The sequence below is a fragment of the Megascapheus bottae genome, chromosome 2 (genome assembly GCF_031878675.1).
Source record: "Megascapheus bottae isolate mThoBot1 chromosome 2, mThoBot2.hap1, whole genome shotgun sequence".
NCBI classification, from domain to species: Eukaryota; Metazoa; Chordata; class Mammalia; order Rodentia; family Geomyidae; genus Megascapheus; species Megascapheus bottae.
Window position 1 is genome coordinate 79,516,642 of NC_143510.1, and position 17,976 is coordinate 79,534,617.

At 37.8% G+C, this 17,976-nt stretch overlaps 1 long non-coding RNA gene across 1 annotated transcript in view; it reads left to right on the forward strand.

Annotated features, from left to right (window-relative positions):
• The window catches only part of LOC150067389 (uncharacterized), a 28,882-nt gene extending 11,174 nt beyond the window's left edge, over positions 1-17,708 (forward strand). Inside the window, exons 2-5 of the long non-coding RNA XR_016539596.1 lie at positions 6,637-6,849; positions 13,055-13,219; positions 13,389-13,634; positions 17,413-17,708. This is a non-coding gene — a long non-coding RNA (uncharacterized LOC150067389). The remainder of the gene's footprint in view (positions 1-6,636; positions 6,850-13,054; positions 13,220-13,388; positions 13,635-17,412) is intronic.
• Positions 17,709-17,976: the final 268 nt, after the last annotated feature.

A 17,976-nucleotide genomic window follows, 5' to 3' on the forward strand; every position in this document is an offset into this window, starting at 1 on the left:
AAAAAAAAAAAAGGTGCTCAATCTTTCTGCTTAGTATAGGGGCAAACAGAGTAATGTTATATGTAAATAGTACTGCATCTGATTATAAGGCCTAGGGCTGATTATGTTGGAAAATCTGTAGCATTTGCCTAGGTTCTGATAGATGTAGTTTCTCTTTTATACACATTTATTGGAGGCATGCTGATTCATTCCATTGCATACACTAGCCAAACAGACCATTTTCCCTGTTACTATTAAGGGTATGGTGCAAATGAAGTGAGCTGGAGTTGGAAATGCTGAGCCTAGGAACTGAGATTCTGGCCTAGATAAGGGCCCAGGAGAAAATGTCTATGAATTTTTTCTTGTATTTTATTGTTGGGGTGATGTATAGAGGGGTTGCAGTTACATTTGTCACGTAGTAGGTATGTTACTTCTTGAACATCGATACCCTTTTTCTCCCAGTTTCTTTCCTCCCACCTCCTCCCTAGAGAATTCTTCCGAAATTATCACACAGCAGAGCACAGTGGCACACACTTTTATTTCCAACACTTATGACTGTAAGTTCAAGGCCAGCCTGGGCTCAATAGCAAGGTCTACTCACATAAACAACACCAAACATTCGCATAAGAAATTTACTATTAGGGAAAAAAAATCTTCTTTCCTCTATGGAGTTATAGTTACAGGAGAAAGAAAATGTCCCAAGAAAGCCATCTCAGCCATTTATCATTTGTTGTGTCATGTTAAAATATTTTATTGATTCAATGTAGATCTTAAAAGTATCTTGGAGGCCCTTAAACAAGCACTGGAGGAATGCTGAGTACAAGGCATAGTGCAGTGGAGGATTTCAAATCACTGTTCTATGAGAATGGGCCTCTTATTGCAACAGCAATCAAATTAAAGTACCAAATCCTTCCTACTTTAAATCTAAACATATTGAGGAATGTACCCATTCATCCGTTCACTTATGTATTCATTAAACAAATGTTAATTTCTCATCAGTTTGGACAGTGAAATACAAAGGCTTTGAAGTCAGATAGCCTGGGGTTATACCCTTGTTTCTTCATTAATTTTCGGTGAGGAGGGAATGAAATATGAACTATGTTCAATCTTCACTTTCCTTCTCTCTGAAATGGGCTTGTAATGATACGGATGTGTGTCTGGCACACACAGGTGCCGTCATTATTATTTCATGGGAGCGAAAGCTTCTCCCCTCATGGATGAAAAAAGTCGCTGAAGAGGAGAAACCAGCACACTAAGCAACCAGCACATCTTAACATAGCTTTTATGTGCAAGCTAATATGGTCTGGCCTCATAGGGGCTGACAGGATGTTGAAAGCCAGGGCTTTTCCAACAAGGACAAACAATCGCAAAAATGCATTCTGTTCAATGTGATGTCCAGGTTTAGCCAAGCTTGTGCACGATACGTGAAGTCTGATTAACATTTCCCAGGAGACCACTGTTCATTTAGGGACCTAAGACATCCATGCAATGTCAATAGTACAAGAGCCAAAACAGGAAAGCACACGGGACACTATTTCCTATTCAGTGAGGTTGAAAGGGGCCTCCATCTTTCCCTAGCCTTTGATTCATGAACTCCAAGGGCCTAATTGACACTGAGTGGGCTGCCTTTTTTGATCGCATGCATGGTAGAGTTGGGGTCTATTTGGATTTGCTTAGGGTTCTTACATCCAGAAAGTCCAAATTAGATTTTTTGTCATTAGCCTGTCAACCTTGTCTTAAGCCCACTTAATGAGGTCTGCAGTGGAATGTCTTTCATGTTCCCTGACCATTATGCACAACACTCAGAGACACTCCACTGTGGTTGGGGAGTTAACGAAGTCACCACAGTGCCTGTTTGCAGTCTGTTGCTTGGGAAAACATACCTCACATGTGTTTGGGTCTTTAAGTTCTGTTTTCTGACTTTTAGGGTTTATAGCCTTGTGGGGTATTCCAGTGCTGTGGAAATAAGGCCAGATGGACGTGACGAGCAGCCATTCAGGAAATTACATACACATTACGATTTAGAATCCCAGTGTATATAGGACTGTCTGGATGCGATCATATGTCAAATTATTTTTGTTGGAATTTCAGTGAAGCAGTTACCTAGAATGTCAGCACAAAAATTCCTCTAGGGGGAAAAGCAGAACCTCATACTGAGCCATTCACTAAACAGGGCTGAATGTAAAGGCACTCTGCCTTTTCTTTAATTAAGTTTTTTTTTCCACAGCACATATCATTCCATGACATTATATTGTTCAAGTATTTATGGGATAACATTACAGTGTAATTTCTGTAAAGACAGGACATTTTTCTGCCCTGTTTAGTACTCTTAGTGTAGCATTCTCCATGTGATCACAAATACAATGGCTACACTAAGATAATTAAATGGTATTTAATTCTGTCTGGTGCTGAAGCTAGTATAATAGAGAGATTATGTTGTGTCTCTTAACTGATGTGCATATGACATGAATAATGATATTGGTGGCTAACTTTTATATCATTTGTACTATGAGCCAGACACTGCTCAGCACTTCACATTTAATTCAGACAAAAGAAACCCTTGAGATGGAGGTGGGGGGGGATGGATCTTGTTCTTCCAGTTTTATAAATGGAGAAAATGAAGCACAAAAGAATACCATGGGTCAGAAACAGGATTCATACTCAGCAACCTGATTTTCTACATCGCATATTGTTGACATGTGGCTTCCAGGCTTTAAAAATAAGTCATCTCAGGAGCTTGTCCACCCTTCCAATTAGCAAAACTCAGCACATAACCATGATCTATTTAGTTTGGGGCTATTCTTAAAATGTCATTCAGTTGAACCCAGCCGTGCAAGGAGAATGACTTCCAAATGCCCAAAGATGAACAAATCTGTAGAACCAATCACTTCCTCTATTTTGTATTGTTCCCTTCATTGCTTTGCCTATCAACTTGCCTGTCAGTTGAAAAAGAACATGAGAGAAAACTAGATGATGAATACCATTAAAAAAAACACCATGGGTCTCTGTGCTAGTTAAAATATGCTAACAAGCCCAGAAGATATTACCAAGCTAACTGAAAACCATTAGTATTGGGGATTTCATCTCAGCTCATTCATGGTTACTCAAGTTCATTTTACAGAAATTATTGTGGAACAATGAAATTTAGGTTTGAAATTAAAACATAGTAAAACTGGTAATGAACAGTGTGTGTGAATATTTGAATTTGGTTAGGTTTAAATACCAGTTGGTGTACTTTAGCACAAAACCAACCTAATGAGGTAAGCTTTGTCCCAGGTGAGACCTGAGGGGAAGAGGGAGAAGGGGAAAGTATATCATTGCAAATTCCCTAAAAACTCTTGGAAATGACCTCCCTCCAGACACATCAACTGAACATCACATAGAATGTAATGGCCTTAAAGGATAATATGATTTGCAGGGATGCATTTGTGTTCGGAGGGAATAGGACCAGATCGCCAGGCTTTTCTATGTTCCTTAGACTCACGAGTTCTACTCATTAGCTACACATTTCTTGTTGAAAACTTCTCCAGTATCTATCCATCCACAGGTACATCTCACCAGTTCATTTTCCAGTTACTTCCTCCAATCAGTCCAGATGGTCAAATCAATTTTCTTGCATCGGTTCCTCTTGAATCAGCTCCACAAAATCTCATCTGAAAATGAAATCATTTTATTTGGGCTTATGAAATCCTATTGATTCTTTTTATATGACATGTTTTCTAATATATGGAGCAAGAGTCTCTATGTTATAGACCCTTGATATTGCCTAATATGGTAGGATATCAGTTCCTCCTTCTAGGAACTTAATGAAAACATTCTTAGCAACATCAAGTATATATGTAGCAAACGCTGATATCTATGATTCACCTATTATTTGCCTATATATTCAAGTATATTGGGAGAGAAATGAAAAAGATCAATTTACTCAAAATCTTTGCGTATGTCCCTCATGGTTTTTCCTAGTTAGGATTATATTAACGAAGTGATATTTATGTTAGTTATTGTCATTGCTCTTCATCCTGCTCCCCTCCCCTTGCCCCCCTCAATTTGGGTTACTGCAAGTTGAACCCAGGGTCTCATGTCAAGCACTCTACCACTATACACCCAGACAATATCATTTTTTCTGTAATTTTATTGTCATTAAATTTGCAGTCAGAATAGGATTGCTTGTGTCACATGGCAGCTCTATTTTTAATATTTTAAGTAACTTCCATACTGGTTTTTATAATAGCTGTATTAATTTACATTGCCATACATGTATCAACATCTTTCCAACACATTACTTTTCATCTTTTTAATAAAAGACATTCTAATAGTTGTCAGGTTATATCTCATTATTATCTTAATTTGCATTTCCCAGATAATTAGTGATAATGAGTATTTATTGGTCACTCACATGTCTTCTTATAAGATCTCTAGTAAGACTTTGCCCACCCATTAATTGTGTTCATATTCATTTGCTGTTGAGTTGTTTGAGTTTCTTATGTATCTTAATTTTAGCTACTCAGATATATGGAACACAAACAGTCCTCCCATTCTGTAGATTATTTCTTCTTTCTTTGTTGTTTACCTTTACTGTGCAGATTTTTTTGTCAGTCATGGGGCTTGAACTCTGGGCCAGGGTGCTCTCCCTGGAGCTCTTCAGCTCAAGGCTACTGCCCTAACTCTTGAGCCACAGTGCCACTTCTGGTTTTCTAGTGGTTAATTGGAGTAAGAGCCTCATGGTCTTTAAGTGCCCAGGCTGGACTTGAACCACTATCCTCAGATCTCAGCCTCCTGTGTAGCTAGGATTACAGGTATGAGCCACCATGCACGGCTTTGCAGATTTATTTTTTATGTTTGAAGTAATTCCCACTTGTTTCTTTTTAAATTTTTGCCAGGACTTTATGGAAATTAATCCAAAATTATTCATATACCAATTTCAGGGAAATCTCTTTTCCTATCTTTCATTCTTATAATTTTATAGTTTCATATCTATACTTACAACTTTGCCCATTTTGATTTGAATTTTGCATATGGCATTAGGTAAGCTTTCTTATCATTCTTCTGAATGTGGAGATCTAGTTTTCTCAGCCCCACGCATTCCTGGCATCTTTGTTGCACACGGTGTCTGCCTCACAATGCATCAGCAAGGGAAGTTTAAACAGGAAGGGCAAACATAGAACCCTGTCTCTGAGAAAGGATTGAATAGGATTCTCATAAATTCAACTCAACTAAGCAACATCTTTGTGAAGATGAAAGTCTTCTCATTGTCTTTATTCCTTCTTTTTCTCTGTCCTACTCTTTTTACTTCAGTATTTGAAATAAATGATGTAAGAATTCAAGAAAGTAATGATCACAATTTGCAGATTATAAAGCTATTGGCATGGAAACAAGTAATAAATAATGAAGGATAAGCTGAGGACCTGTGCCACCCAGATAGAAAAGAAAGGAACATAAACCAAAATTGACTCTGAAGTCCATATGCAATTCAGAATTTTGTAGTGAATATTTCCTTCCCCATTTTGTATGTCAAGAAACTAAAACATAGCTTTCTTAAGCCATTAGCACCAACTGATGTCTAGAACCAAGTGAGAAAATCAAATGGTGTTCTGGGAAAATCATCCTTTGATAAAGTGAACTAAGCGTTAACTTGATTGTGACTAAAAATAACTAAATGGTAAAAGATACAAGACCAAAATATGGCATCCAGAAATGGCATATTGTGGTTCGATTGTCCAACATGAGACTGACTCAGGGAACTCACCAGCGACAGATGAGTTAAAGCAAATCTTTAAATTATCCTTAAGCATCATACTACTTCCTTTGAGCCATATAAAATATGGATGGTTTCAAAGTTAAATTCAATGCTCATTATTCTCTCCATGAGATAAATTATCTCTTTAGGGTCCAAATTTTCTTGACTTTATCATTTACAGTTTAATTTTTCTAATTCATAATCCATGAATTCTGGATTCATGCCACCATGAATCCAGAGCAAAACATGTCTTGTGGCTTCTTTCTTTAATAAGGAAAGTTGCTTGGACCAGGAGGAGTGATAGTGTTTGGCTTACCAGATCCTACAGGTGCAAAACTATGGTGTTTTAGTTAATGCCAGTGAAGAAAGTGAACATGGTTGTTTTCATTGATGTCCCATGGGTAGTTTCTAAATGTCCCCTCTACTTGTCACAACCAGCAGGACCAGTGGAGTCCCTGATCATTGTTTTATAGGAGAGAAAACTAAAAATAATTATGTTAAATCATGCAATCCAATATTATCCAGGTTCGACTTAAAAATAATGTAGACTGACTCCAATGGCCATATTCTTCTTACTATGCTACAGTATGCTATTTTATGATTGTATTTTTCTTTTTGGGTATGGCATGAGGTGAACCATAAATAGAGCATGTTAATGTAGTCACAATGAAGAGGCAACAGTAAAATAGAGAGGGTTGGGAGTTCTTCGTCCCTCTTTCTGGTCATTGTACCTTCACCAATGAGAATGTTCTGTTTGGCTTTCAGGCAAGGGTTGTCATGCGAGAACTGTTCTGCTAATTTCATATTTTCTCATCCCTTTCTTTTGGGGATAAGCATTTTGATTTTCTTCTGTTTATTATTTCAAAGGCATCTAAATGCTAATACACTTTATGCTAATTATTTTCCTGTTTTCCCCTTAGGTTCTGCTTCATGTCCCCCCACCGGGAAGGATCATCTTTCACGAAAACTTTCAAATTTGATTTTGAAAATTTATTCAGGAAAAAAAATGTAAGCCATGCTCTCTCTCAACATAGGAAAGGAATGCTCTGGAGAACCCTCTAATTTACAGAATCTAGGTGGAGATAGCATTCGGATTCTCATACTACCAGAATCCTCCTGGGAAGGAAAGTCAGGTACACAAAACTTGTCACATTGTGCCATTGAACTATTGAAATAATGGTTAAAATAAAAATCTAATCATCAGCCTCTAAAAGTTGCTTAATGATTACATTTGATCCAGAGAGGAAGAGCTCGGTTTTCATTCTCCAGAATTTCTGAGAGGTGCTGACGGCTTCTATTGCTAGAACTATGGTGATTTTCTTATTTCTTAGTATTGGATCTAGAGAATTAATTCTAATGACATTAATGCCTGAAGCTGAGTCTGTGCTTACAGGAAGAATCCAGGAAAATAGAAACCTCATATAAACAAGTTAGCTTGATGTTTTCTTTCAGCATTTTGATTATAGAGATTTTTTTAAGTATAATTGTACCTTGTTTTGTGAGTAAATTGCTGCTATTTGGGAAAAATAGACACTGGCCAATTAACTTGTCTTAAAAACATTTTTTCAGGCATTTTCTTCTTTGTGTGTGTCAGTCCTAAGGTTTGAACTCAGGTCCTGGATGTTGTTCCTGAGCTTTTTACTCAAAGATAGCCCTCTACCATTCGAGATACAGTTCTACTTCAGGTTTGCCTCCCATGGCTGACTTTCAATCTGCTGTGCAGATATGAGCAATGTGTGCTAAGCACACCCACTAACATTTTGTTACCTATCTGTAAATAAGGAAACATTGCTAAGTGTACAGTTAGTAAATTGGCAGAAACAAATGATTGTCAAATAATGATAAAATCACACTTTCTGTTGAAAGCTTGCAATGTTTGGTACATCTTATTGTAATCAAAAGTCCTGCGCTGTTTTATGGACTAAACCTTTGTGACCTAGTGTTATTTTCTCTCTATTCTGTACGTTTACCTGTGATAATAACAAAATAGCTATACATTTTCCCTTTAAAAGCTGTATCTGAAAAATAATCCACTGAGCTAACGTATTTGCCCTTAATGCAGCTCTATCTAAGGAGACATTTTCTCTTCCTGGTCTTCTCTGAGCATATAATTCCAGGATACTTTAAGTAGAAAAGTATGCTGTGTGCCATTAGACTCCAGGATTTATTAGGTGCTAGTGGATGCCATAGATGGATTAAGGAATTTACTGTTTGTGTATCATATGCTTCTTGATCTAAGTTCCAGGAGAACAAAAAAGTGCCTAAAAACAACTGCTTGTTCACAGCTCTACAACTACGATTAACAACAACTAGTAGACACCAAATGTGGCCATGGCTTAGTGGACAGAGCAGTGATTTGGGCCCATATACTTCTAGAGATGTTGAGCCATGTTGAAGAATGGCCCTTTACATTTTGTAATGCCCGTGGAAGGTGGTTAAAAGCTCACAGCTTTGGATTAGAAAATGGAATGAAGAGAATGGAATGAAATGAGCTAGAGTTTAAACCCAGAAAACTCTCTTGGCTTCCCAAGCCTCCTTCTTATCATTGACTTCCATTGTTTGCGAGGGTTAAATGAGGTGACAATGTGCATCTTGTGCGCACACAAGATAAATACTCAACTAATGGTCATTGCTTCTATGATCATTGTTACTTTTTAAACTAATGAAACTATTAGGCTTGCTGTTATACAATCAGCAGCAGCATAAGGGTCTAAATTCCTTCTCACAAGGAACTCTCAAAGTTGGAGTATTAAACACTTCTGCTACCAAAACAAAGACTACAAAAACTAAGAGATAAGACACCTGGAGTTTTAAAATGTGAGTCACTTGTTTTCATTGCATCACATGAAATCCAGTAGATTCTTCGGTTCTTTTCTCAGAGGTCTAAGAGATTCCATAAGGGGAAATGTTTTTCATTCACTATACTTTGCTCATATTTAACCAATGCCAAATATTTCAAGTGAGATTGAAAGAAAAAAGTTAACAAATATACAAGGAGGTCCTAAGATCACTGAAATATTTAGATTTCCTCCTGAACAAGAGAAGAGCAATCAGATTGCATTTGCCCCTCAAATACAAGGCTCCTCATAGAAAGAGAAGTCAGATGGTAATTAAAACTTCACAGGGCTGGAATGGATTGTGCCATTTTGTGTTGAAAAGTCAATTTTGACTTACAATTGCATGCAAAAATAAATATATAAAGGCAACTTTTCAAAAATACCCACAAACACATTTGTTAACAAATTGTCCTATTCTCTAACAATCTCAATGTAAAGGGAGAAATTTTGTTTCCTAGATATTTGGAATGGTTTTTAAATAATATTAGAGCCTTCCATAAAATAATACCTTGATTTAATTTTTAACCTTTTCCCATGATTTCTCCATTTCTTTTGATTGATTAATTGATGACATCCTTCAAAGGAAATGTTGCTAATAAATGAGTACCCATCCTCATCATACCACTTGTGGTATTTCATTTTAAATATTCACACTTTGGGCTAAAGTGCAGCCACATTATCCTTTTCCAATACTTTAGTGAAATACACCACTTTTAAAAGGAAATGACCTCACTAGATAGATAGCAATACTTTCCTAGATTTTTATTTCCCTTCTATACGTCTTCCATGGGAAGTTGGGGTAATTTCTCCTCAAATGGGCAAGAACTGGAACTGTTCACTGTCACTAGTGAAAGAAGGAAATAAGAGAGATTTTCATTTTATAAGATTGCCTTTCTCTTATCTACTCGTCTTGTCTCCCAGACTGTCTGTCTGTCTCTGGGTAGCAAAGTCAATAAAAATGATTAGAGTTGGCATCTCACAAATGTACACCCTTAAACCATGAAGCAGTAATGCTGTGCAGGAAATATTTTTCTGACCTTTTCAAATTGCATCCAACTGTCTCGAGAATTTCTCAGGGACTCAAGGTAATAAGGTTCAATCCGTTTTACTGTCTGCCTTCAAATTTAGTTCGTCCACAGCTCTAACTTATCTATTCTTTGCATCTTGGCTCTGCCATCCATTCCACATAGAAATCCATGTATCACATCTTTTCTCCCCCCCCCCCTTCTTATTAGGTTTTTGGTGGTGGATCACATTGCAGAACCTATAACCATAACAACTTTCTACTTTATTGACTTCTTCATAAAACAAAATATTCCCACAGAAGATTAGCTGGCCTGTTGCTCTCTGAGAAGCCCTTATTAAATTTAATTAGCTTTTAAACTTCATTCTGTTTATAACCTACGTGATGTATGCCTCGATGATCAAACTTTTTATTTTCAACTTAACTAGACCCAATGCACTCTAAAAATATAAAAGAAGCTGAAATATGTGAATTTCTTTTGTTCTAAATTGATTCAGGTTTCTCTTCTGTGAACCCAAATACTATGGGCATACTTTCTGATATGGCAGGAGTTAGCCAAGTGTGACATTCTAAAAGGCAGCCTTGTGGCCGCATTTTTCACTATGTTCTCTGAAGGAGAACGGAGAAACTGAAGCTAGGGACATATTTCTTGACCTCATGAGATGGTTGGGTGTCAGGAAATCTTGACAAGGAGTTAAAAAACTTGTGTTACTTTTCGTAATCAGAGCATTTCTGTGCTGAATGTGATTGGTGGTGTTTCCCTGTTTGTAAGACATATTGAGTAAAATAGCACACTCTTGGGTTGCTGCCCTAGGCCACTCTCCCCTTGTCTGGCCTTCTGTAGAGATTAGAATCTTGGCTGGAATTTCCTGTGGTCAGTGGAGCCTGGAGCCCTCTTTGTGGCTTGGGAGGCAAGCAGCCATAGGAAGGAAAAAGTGTCTTTTTGAAGTTACGCTCCGAAGAGAGTCTGTTTTCTTGGGCACTGCTTGTCGATTCTGATCATTATATTTGGCATGCTAGACATGAAATCATTTCAAACAAGCCTACTTTGAAAGGGATAAAGAACTAGTTTTTAAATCTATTTTAATGTGTTTTGTTTTTGATTTTTACAAATGCAGAATTTACCTTCACCCTATAAGTTCTCAGTTCCATTTAGAACAACGTTTAACATCTTTTCTTTTTGTTAATTTTGTAAGGATCTCAACAAAGTATATTGTGTTATCATTTGAAATGCAATCCCTCTTAATTACCAAGTCACCAGTGCTGTCTTTTAAAACTTGGGCATAAATAGCTAGTATATTATGAAATAGGAGATGTGCAAATTCACATTTACACAATATTGGCAGTAAGCTTTGTGCATGTATCATCCTCTGGAGAAGACTTTTAGGTATGGTAATTAAAGCATTTTTGTTCCTTGAGTGAGGCTGCAGTGTACCTGAAAGGCTGTTCATGCAGGTGGACATTTGCATGCATGCCCAGTCACGAGGGAGAGGTGCTAATTCATATTGGGCATTGGAAGACAAGCCTAATGGGTTCTAGTTTCTCTCTGTGGAGGTCATACTATCCTGGAAAGTTGGCCAGACTTTGAATATTCTTTCAGAGCCAAAAGTGAATCTCATCTTTACATATTTACTGTCTCCTTTTAATCATTTTTAAGAAATATTTTTTCATCTCTCCAGACCCAGACCCAAAGATAAAAATCTCAGGCTTTTTCTTGTCATTGCAAAGAAAATTTAATCCAGTTGAAGAAAACAATGAGGTGGGCTGGGGTTGGTATATACTGGATTTCTTTGTTTTGTTGGGATTGTGGAATGACTGAGGCGTTCAAAAGAACTTGCAGGTAGGAAGGCATAAAGGGAATAAAGAACTTAATTAGCAGTGCTAAGAATAAGAATAGCTGCTTCTTATTAAATATTGACTATTTTCAGATATCACACATGTAACTCATGCAACCTAGGTCTTCAAAGGAGCCAAGTATGATTGATATAACTATGTCTCTCCATTTATAAGAGAGAGACACTGAGGCTCTGAGACTAAAAAAAAAATTTAAAAAACCTGGATTTGTTTTTAAATGATGGGAAAATGGAGAGGGGTGGGAGTAGCCACAAAAGTCATTTTTTACATGGGAAGGAACTTTATGTCTTGTACAAGATTCCTTCTATTGCTCTCAACACCCTTATTGGAAACAAAATCAAATATTATAAGCAGACAAGAATAAGTCACTCTTGATACTATCTGCCATACTCTTGGTCCCTGCCACAGGAAAGGATAGGACAGAACAAGACAGCCAGGGCCCTCCATCTGTACCTTCATTTGTGGAGGGATCTCCTGCCTGTGTGCTGGGATGCAGGGTCATTGCCTCTTCCTGTCAGGGAGACAGCAGAAGCAGAATTTATTTTTCCTTAATTGGAACCCCACTGATACCCTATGGGATTTTCCCCCCTTGGCAAGACAATAGTACATCTATGCAGACTTGGAACCTAGCCACTGTGGTCTGCTGCAAAATTATAGCCTGAACTATCAACATTGGGATCAAAATTAAACCAATGCCTAGGCTAATAGGGTTTCGAAACGACCCTCTACTCTTCCTAGGAACCCATCATTTTTCTCAAGTGTTTATCTTTGGGGTCCCAACAACATCAGCGGAAGCTCAGCTTTAATACACTTCATCACTGTATTTCCTCTTCATTTCATTGCTTCAAACAGTAAGAGAATGACTGAGAAAATGACCAACTTTTACCAGACATAAACAACACGCCCAATGAGTCTGAGTCCTTCATATAGAAATGTTATTTTTTTAATTTGTATGTACTTTTTCCTTTGTAACTGAACAGATACAATAAGATGCGTGGAAATCCTTAATTTTATTAAAGTTAAATGAAGTAAATGAGCAAGTACATCCTGTTTATCTTACCTTCGGGTGTCAAAACAAGATTCATTTCTTTGGCATCAGTGGATTGTGGTCTTTGTTTGTGGTTTCAGCATTTGCATTTGCTTTTTCCCTTGTACTATTTTTATTTTTGTCATTGAAGTTCATGAAGACTTAATCATTAGCTCTCTAATTATCTAGGGGAAAAAAAGTTGATTTATTGACTGGCTGCAGTAAAAAAAAGAAGATCAATCTGACATTGTAGGCTAATCGTAAGGAACAAAACACACTCATAATTAGAAGAGAAAAGGATTTTCCATGTTCCTTCCAGTTTATAATATTTTTAAAAAGGCCCCTTGCCAAAGTATCTAAGAAAATAATGCATTCGGACTGAGGCGAATTACCGCCTAGCAGATTCTATTTATCCGTAGCTTAAAAAAGCAGCTGCGTTTTTGTAAAAAGCAATGAATGTGGCAGTCTTACTTAAAGGTAGAAGAAAAAGAACACCCCTTGTTTTGTAATAAGGGGATTTTCAATTTAAAGGAAAGAGCGAGCCTGTTGTGTGGAGTAGAGTTATTACATTCACTGTATTCTATCTCACCCACCAGGAGGCTAATAATGGAGGGGCCAACGGGAAGAAGGCCAATGTTACAGGGTTATCTCACGACTTCAGATGCTGGATAAGTCCAAGGAGACAGAATCACTTCTGCATGACATTCAGAAAAGCTACACTGATTATTTGGAAGGGAGAAAGCCCGCCTATTCTTTCCCAGGTAAACGGTTCATTTCATCTGTCAGTGGCATGTCTGGCACTGTGTGTGTGTGTGTGTGTGTGTGTGTGTGTGTGTGTGTGTGTGTGTGTGTGTGTGTGTGTATGCAGGCATGCATGCATGCATGCAAGGATAGCTATAAAGTTTTGTCTTTTAAATACATTTCTTTTAGGTAATGAAGACCCTGATTTACCCATCTAAAAGTCCATTGATGAATCTTAGAAATCTGCCTTAGACAAAGGATGGACTGCAAGCCCCACCACCTCTCCAACCATGCTTTGAAGGATGTGCCAAGCTCACTTTTAATCATGAGAAAGAAATTACCCACATGGAGACAGCAGAAAATGAGAAAGTAGAGCTCGTGCTGCGAATAATTCCATCGAGTGCCAAGGGGCTAGTTGAGGAATGGCTTCATGAGGTGACTATCTTTAGCTTGTACTTAGGGTTTGGTTAGCATGTAATCACTTTCTCTTTTAGGAGCAATGACTGCCTTAAGTGTATTTCCTAAGCGGAGGAGTGCTCAGCCATTTGTCATCGTGTCGACAGGTTTAATATCACTTTCATCTTGTTGTTATTTACTATGACTAATTTTCCACTTTCAAATATGCAGAAATCAATTTAGGTGGAAAGGCCCTCTGAGCCTGTGGCTGTCTGTATTTTGTGTGAGGTGCTGTGCATGCCTGTCCAGTAGTATCTGTCTCTCTGTGTGTATATGTGCACTCCGTTCTTGTCTTCTCTGTTGTGAATGTCGGTTGGGAAAATTAGCCAACCGGTGGAGACTCAGATGGGATCCAAGGCTTTCATTTGATTTTTGGAATCAAAAAAAAAAAAAAGAAAGAATATGTCACATCATGATTAATGGTCAATCTGAATTTCCAATTCCCATGAAAAGAGGAAGGGGGAGGGGATACCAGTCAAGTCATTACAGTGACAAGACCAACCTTCTCCCTAGGGGACAAGCTTGATTAAAATTAAACATCACTTTCAGTGTGAAATTAGTTTGAAGGCTGTGTGTGTGTGTGTGTGTGTGTGTGTGTGTGTGTGTGTGTGTGTTTAACCCCTTGATGGGATTTGATGGGGGCTTTGAAGGCTATGACTTTACTAAAGGATCCCTTCCAGTCGAGCTTCAGCCTAAGTTTATCGTCAAGGCCTTTTTTTTTTTTTTTTTTTTTTTTTTACTCCTTTGGGTTTTTTTGAAGATTGGATTCAAGAAAAGATTATTTTGCTGATCCAAAAGCATCATGAGTCACAAGATAAGTGTATCCCCAACTGTATCCTTTACACATCTGAAACTATTGTCTTAATAAAATAAGTAAATAAATAATAACTTTCTTCCTGGAAAGCTAAGTTTGTCAGAGAGGAGGGATTAAAAAAAGAAAAAAGCAAGGGTCTTTTGAGCCACAGAGGAAGCTTGTAACAAAAACCCTGAGTCTCTAGTTTCTCACAGAACTGAGTCACAGAATCGCCAGGCCAACCTTAAGTGATTCAAGCAGGTTAAAGACTTGACTCTTTCAAACCACCCTCAGTCTTAGTCCAAAAGACAATGGCCCAAACTTGTAGAGAGAATGCATTGTCCAACAATATATTAAGGCTGCTTTCCCCATTCGTGTTCATATGTACATTTCAAATTCCACAGTTCATCGTTGGATATGAGACGTGATTTTCTTTCTAGAGTTTGGGGACTTGCGGGGAAAGGGAAAATGCTCAAATGATTAAATCATGAGGGCTATTATTATGACTGAATCTGGTGTATTTTCAAAAGGATGATGCCAGTATAGTGCAGTTGAATCCCTTCTCTAGGGCAGAAGAGGCCTGGTAAGGGAGGGGAAACAGATGGGGAGGGGTGGGGATGGTGAGCCATCTGGGGAGCAGTGAGGCTGGGGAAGTAGCCAGCTGGGGGTAGAGGTGGAGGTGGAGTGGGGGGAGGTAAAGGTGGAGGCAGATGAGCAGCTGTGTTTATTTTAATACATATCATTTAACCCTCACCTAAAAACAAATTGGAGAGGTTTGGGAGTGCATTAATCTGGACCCAATTAGCATGTCTTTCTCCTTCAAAAGTGCAACCTGAGATTAATGAATATAAACTAGAGCTTCAGATGCAGTGCTTAAATCATTTGCATGTTTCATGCATGGTAATTGAATTTATGGATGCACTTTCTTTCATTTAACTATTTCCAGTCTCCTTGTGATTCACATAAACCAAGATTTCATTATAGTAAACTTCCAGGTGGAAATAGCTTTATTCCTAAAAAGGAACTGAAGTACTTGTTGTTTTTTTAAATTTTACAATTTGAAAAAATGTGAGGTTTTTCTTGTTTGCTTGTTGTTGTTTTTTAAAGCACAAGACAGTGTCGATTAGTCTGGAATGCTGTTATAGGAGTTGGTAAATAGGCTCCTTAAGTTTATTTTTGAGAGGCCAAACAGTCTGTAGGAACTTAGGACACTGAGTCTTTAGCAATCCCAGAGACTGAGTTTCAATGTGGCTACTTACCTAAGTGTTGGAATAATACTGAGAGCGCTGCCACTTTCATGCAGGGTAATGAGTGTTCTTGGAGTCTGGACCTGAGTTATTTAGCTCACATTCATTCATTCAGCACACATGATTGTTTTGGGCCTAGGCAGGCGCTTGGCTCCTTAGGTGGGGGAGGGGAATGGTGTCAGCCTGTATGAAAGGCCTAGAGATGAGCAGTTGGCACTCATGTTCATTACTATGAGGTAGATTTGATACCTTTTTCTTTCCTTTTTGTTATTTAGGTATGGAAGGCTTAAAGCTTACATAGCGCAAGCAGGTGCCAAGAATCTTTTCCCCTCTTCTTTTCTTCTTGCCCTAGAAATAAAAAACCTAAAAGCCAACAGTGGGGGAAAGGGGGACAAAACTTTCTGAGATAGAAGTTGACAGCAAGAAGCTTGAAATCATTCCCCTGGCTTCAGTTTGTACCAGTGATTTGTCTGTCTTCTGTCTTTCCTATGTGTTCCAAGTTCAATGTCTTAAGTGATGAGCTTTTTCTCTGGGGATTTTTTCCCCCCAGTGTCCTTTGTTTTTGGCGAATTTAATGGTTGAATGTTGCTGTCTCCTGGTCTTGTTTCCTGGTCCTTGTAGCTAAGAATGTCATGAAAGGATAAAACAAATCTTGTTAATTTGTGATGTCACAATTTAAGTGTGCTTCCTGTCACTTATATGTAGTTTAAAATGTTTCCTTAATGTAGCATGAAATGATTGGTTAGCTTTGAAGTGGTTGTCAAATCATGTGAAGAAAATAAGTTTTGCATCCGACCAAGATAAATTCACTTTAGTGCTTTATGGCTTTTTATTCCTATGTGATAGTAATAAAGTCTCATGTAGGGATGGAAGCCATGAAATACATAGTGAAAAATCATCAACTAAGAAGGGACCATCAGTGTAGAACGTGTTAGTCTGTGGACCTGTGAATGTGACGGAGAAATGACAGTGTGTAGCTGTGCCATGTGTTTGGTGTGTCTTTGGGTTTCTTTCTCCTTAGATTCTGACAGCTGAAGAATCTAGGTTGTTCAGAGTTGACTCATCTTCGTAATCATCGATTAACATATACATTTGAACTGCCACATTTCTGTTATCATACATTTTTTCTCTGTTTTCTACTAACAAATATACTCTGGGAAAACTTTAATAACCTGCCAGTGTGGCTGGTAGCATTCAGTTCTTCTTTAGGCCTTTCTTCACCTAAACAAAGTAGAAATAGACAAACCAGACTTATCCTCTTAGAAATGGGGGTCCAGATTTCTCTACTCCTAAGCCCCAAAACCGAAATAAAAAAAATCAGAAAAAGTATACATTGTATGGGATAGCTACATCCATATCTCTGGAGGTCAAAACAACAACAAAAAGATCTACCCAGAGTTCTACTTAAGGGCATGCCACAGTGGAGAAACATTCGATATGCTAGGAAATAAGAACAACTTTGCATTGAAGTTGGGTTCTAGTCTATGTAACTTAACTCGAATCATTTAAATGTTGGGCAGTTCTTATCTTTAAAGTGGGGAGCTGTATCACCAATGTCATAGAGTTGTGAGGATTCAATGAAGTAAGATATATAGTGTCTAATGAACTAATTAATATCATATATATTTTTTAAAACTCATGAAATAGTTTTTCTTCTTTCCTTCCCTCACCTCCTGGTCCCTTCTCTTTCCCTCCTATCCTTCCTCCCTTCCTTCAGATGTTAGTGTAAAACAGCACCTTTGGATCTAAGCAGCACCTTTGAGAGACAAAAGACTTCTTCAACAGTGTCTTGTATCTCCTTTCCATATGAGCTTAAACAACTAGGTTGGATCTAGTTTCATTTCTTTTTTTTTTTAATCAGAGCTCTTTGGTATTGACTATTGACTTACAATCATTTTTTACTGCCTTCTGTATGTTTATTTTTGTTTGAACTGTCTTAAAATTAGCTCTTGTCCTACATTCATTTCTACTGATTTTCTGTATTTTTTAAATGAAAATTCTAATAAAATTTATTTCTGTTGCATTTTATCTTCCTGTTTCCTATTTTTTCGCCTTTCTGCTTCCTATTTTTGCCTTCCTGCAAAACGAGTTAGGCCAGTGTTTTAAAAATATCCACATTGCCTTAGAAGGAAAACTAATATAATGTCTTTTCCTTAGAAACGATAGAGAACCATAACCTCCCTCTTCCCCAAGAGGCAACTACACTTAAGATAAAACGCAGTTTGAATGGCATCGACAAAATTACTCGAGGGCTTTAGAGAAAGGAAGGCTGCCTATGAAT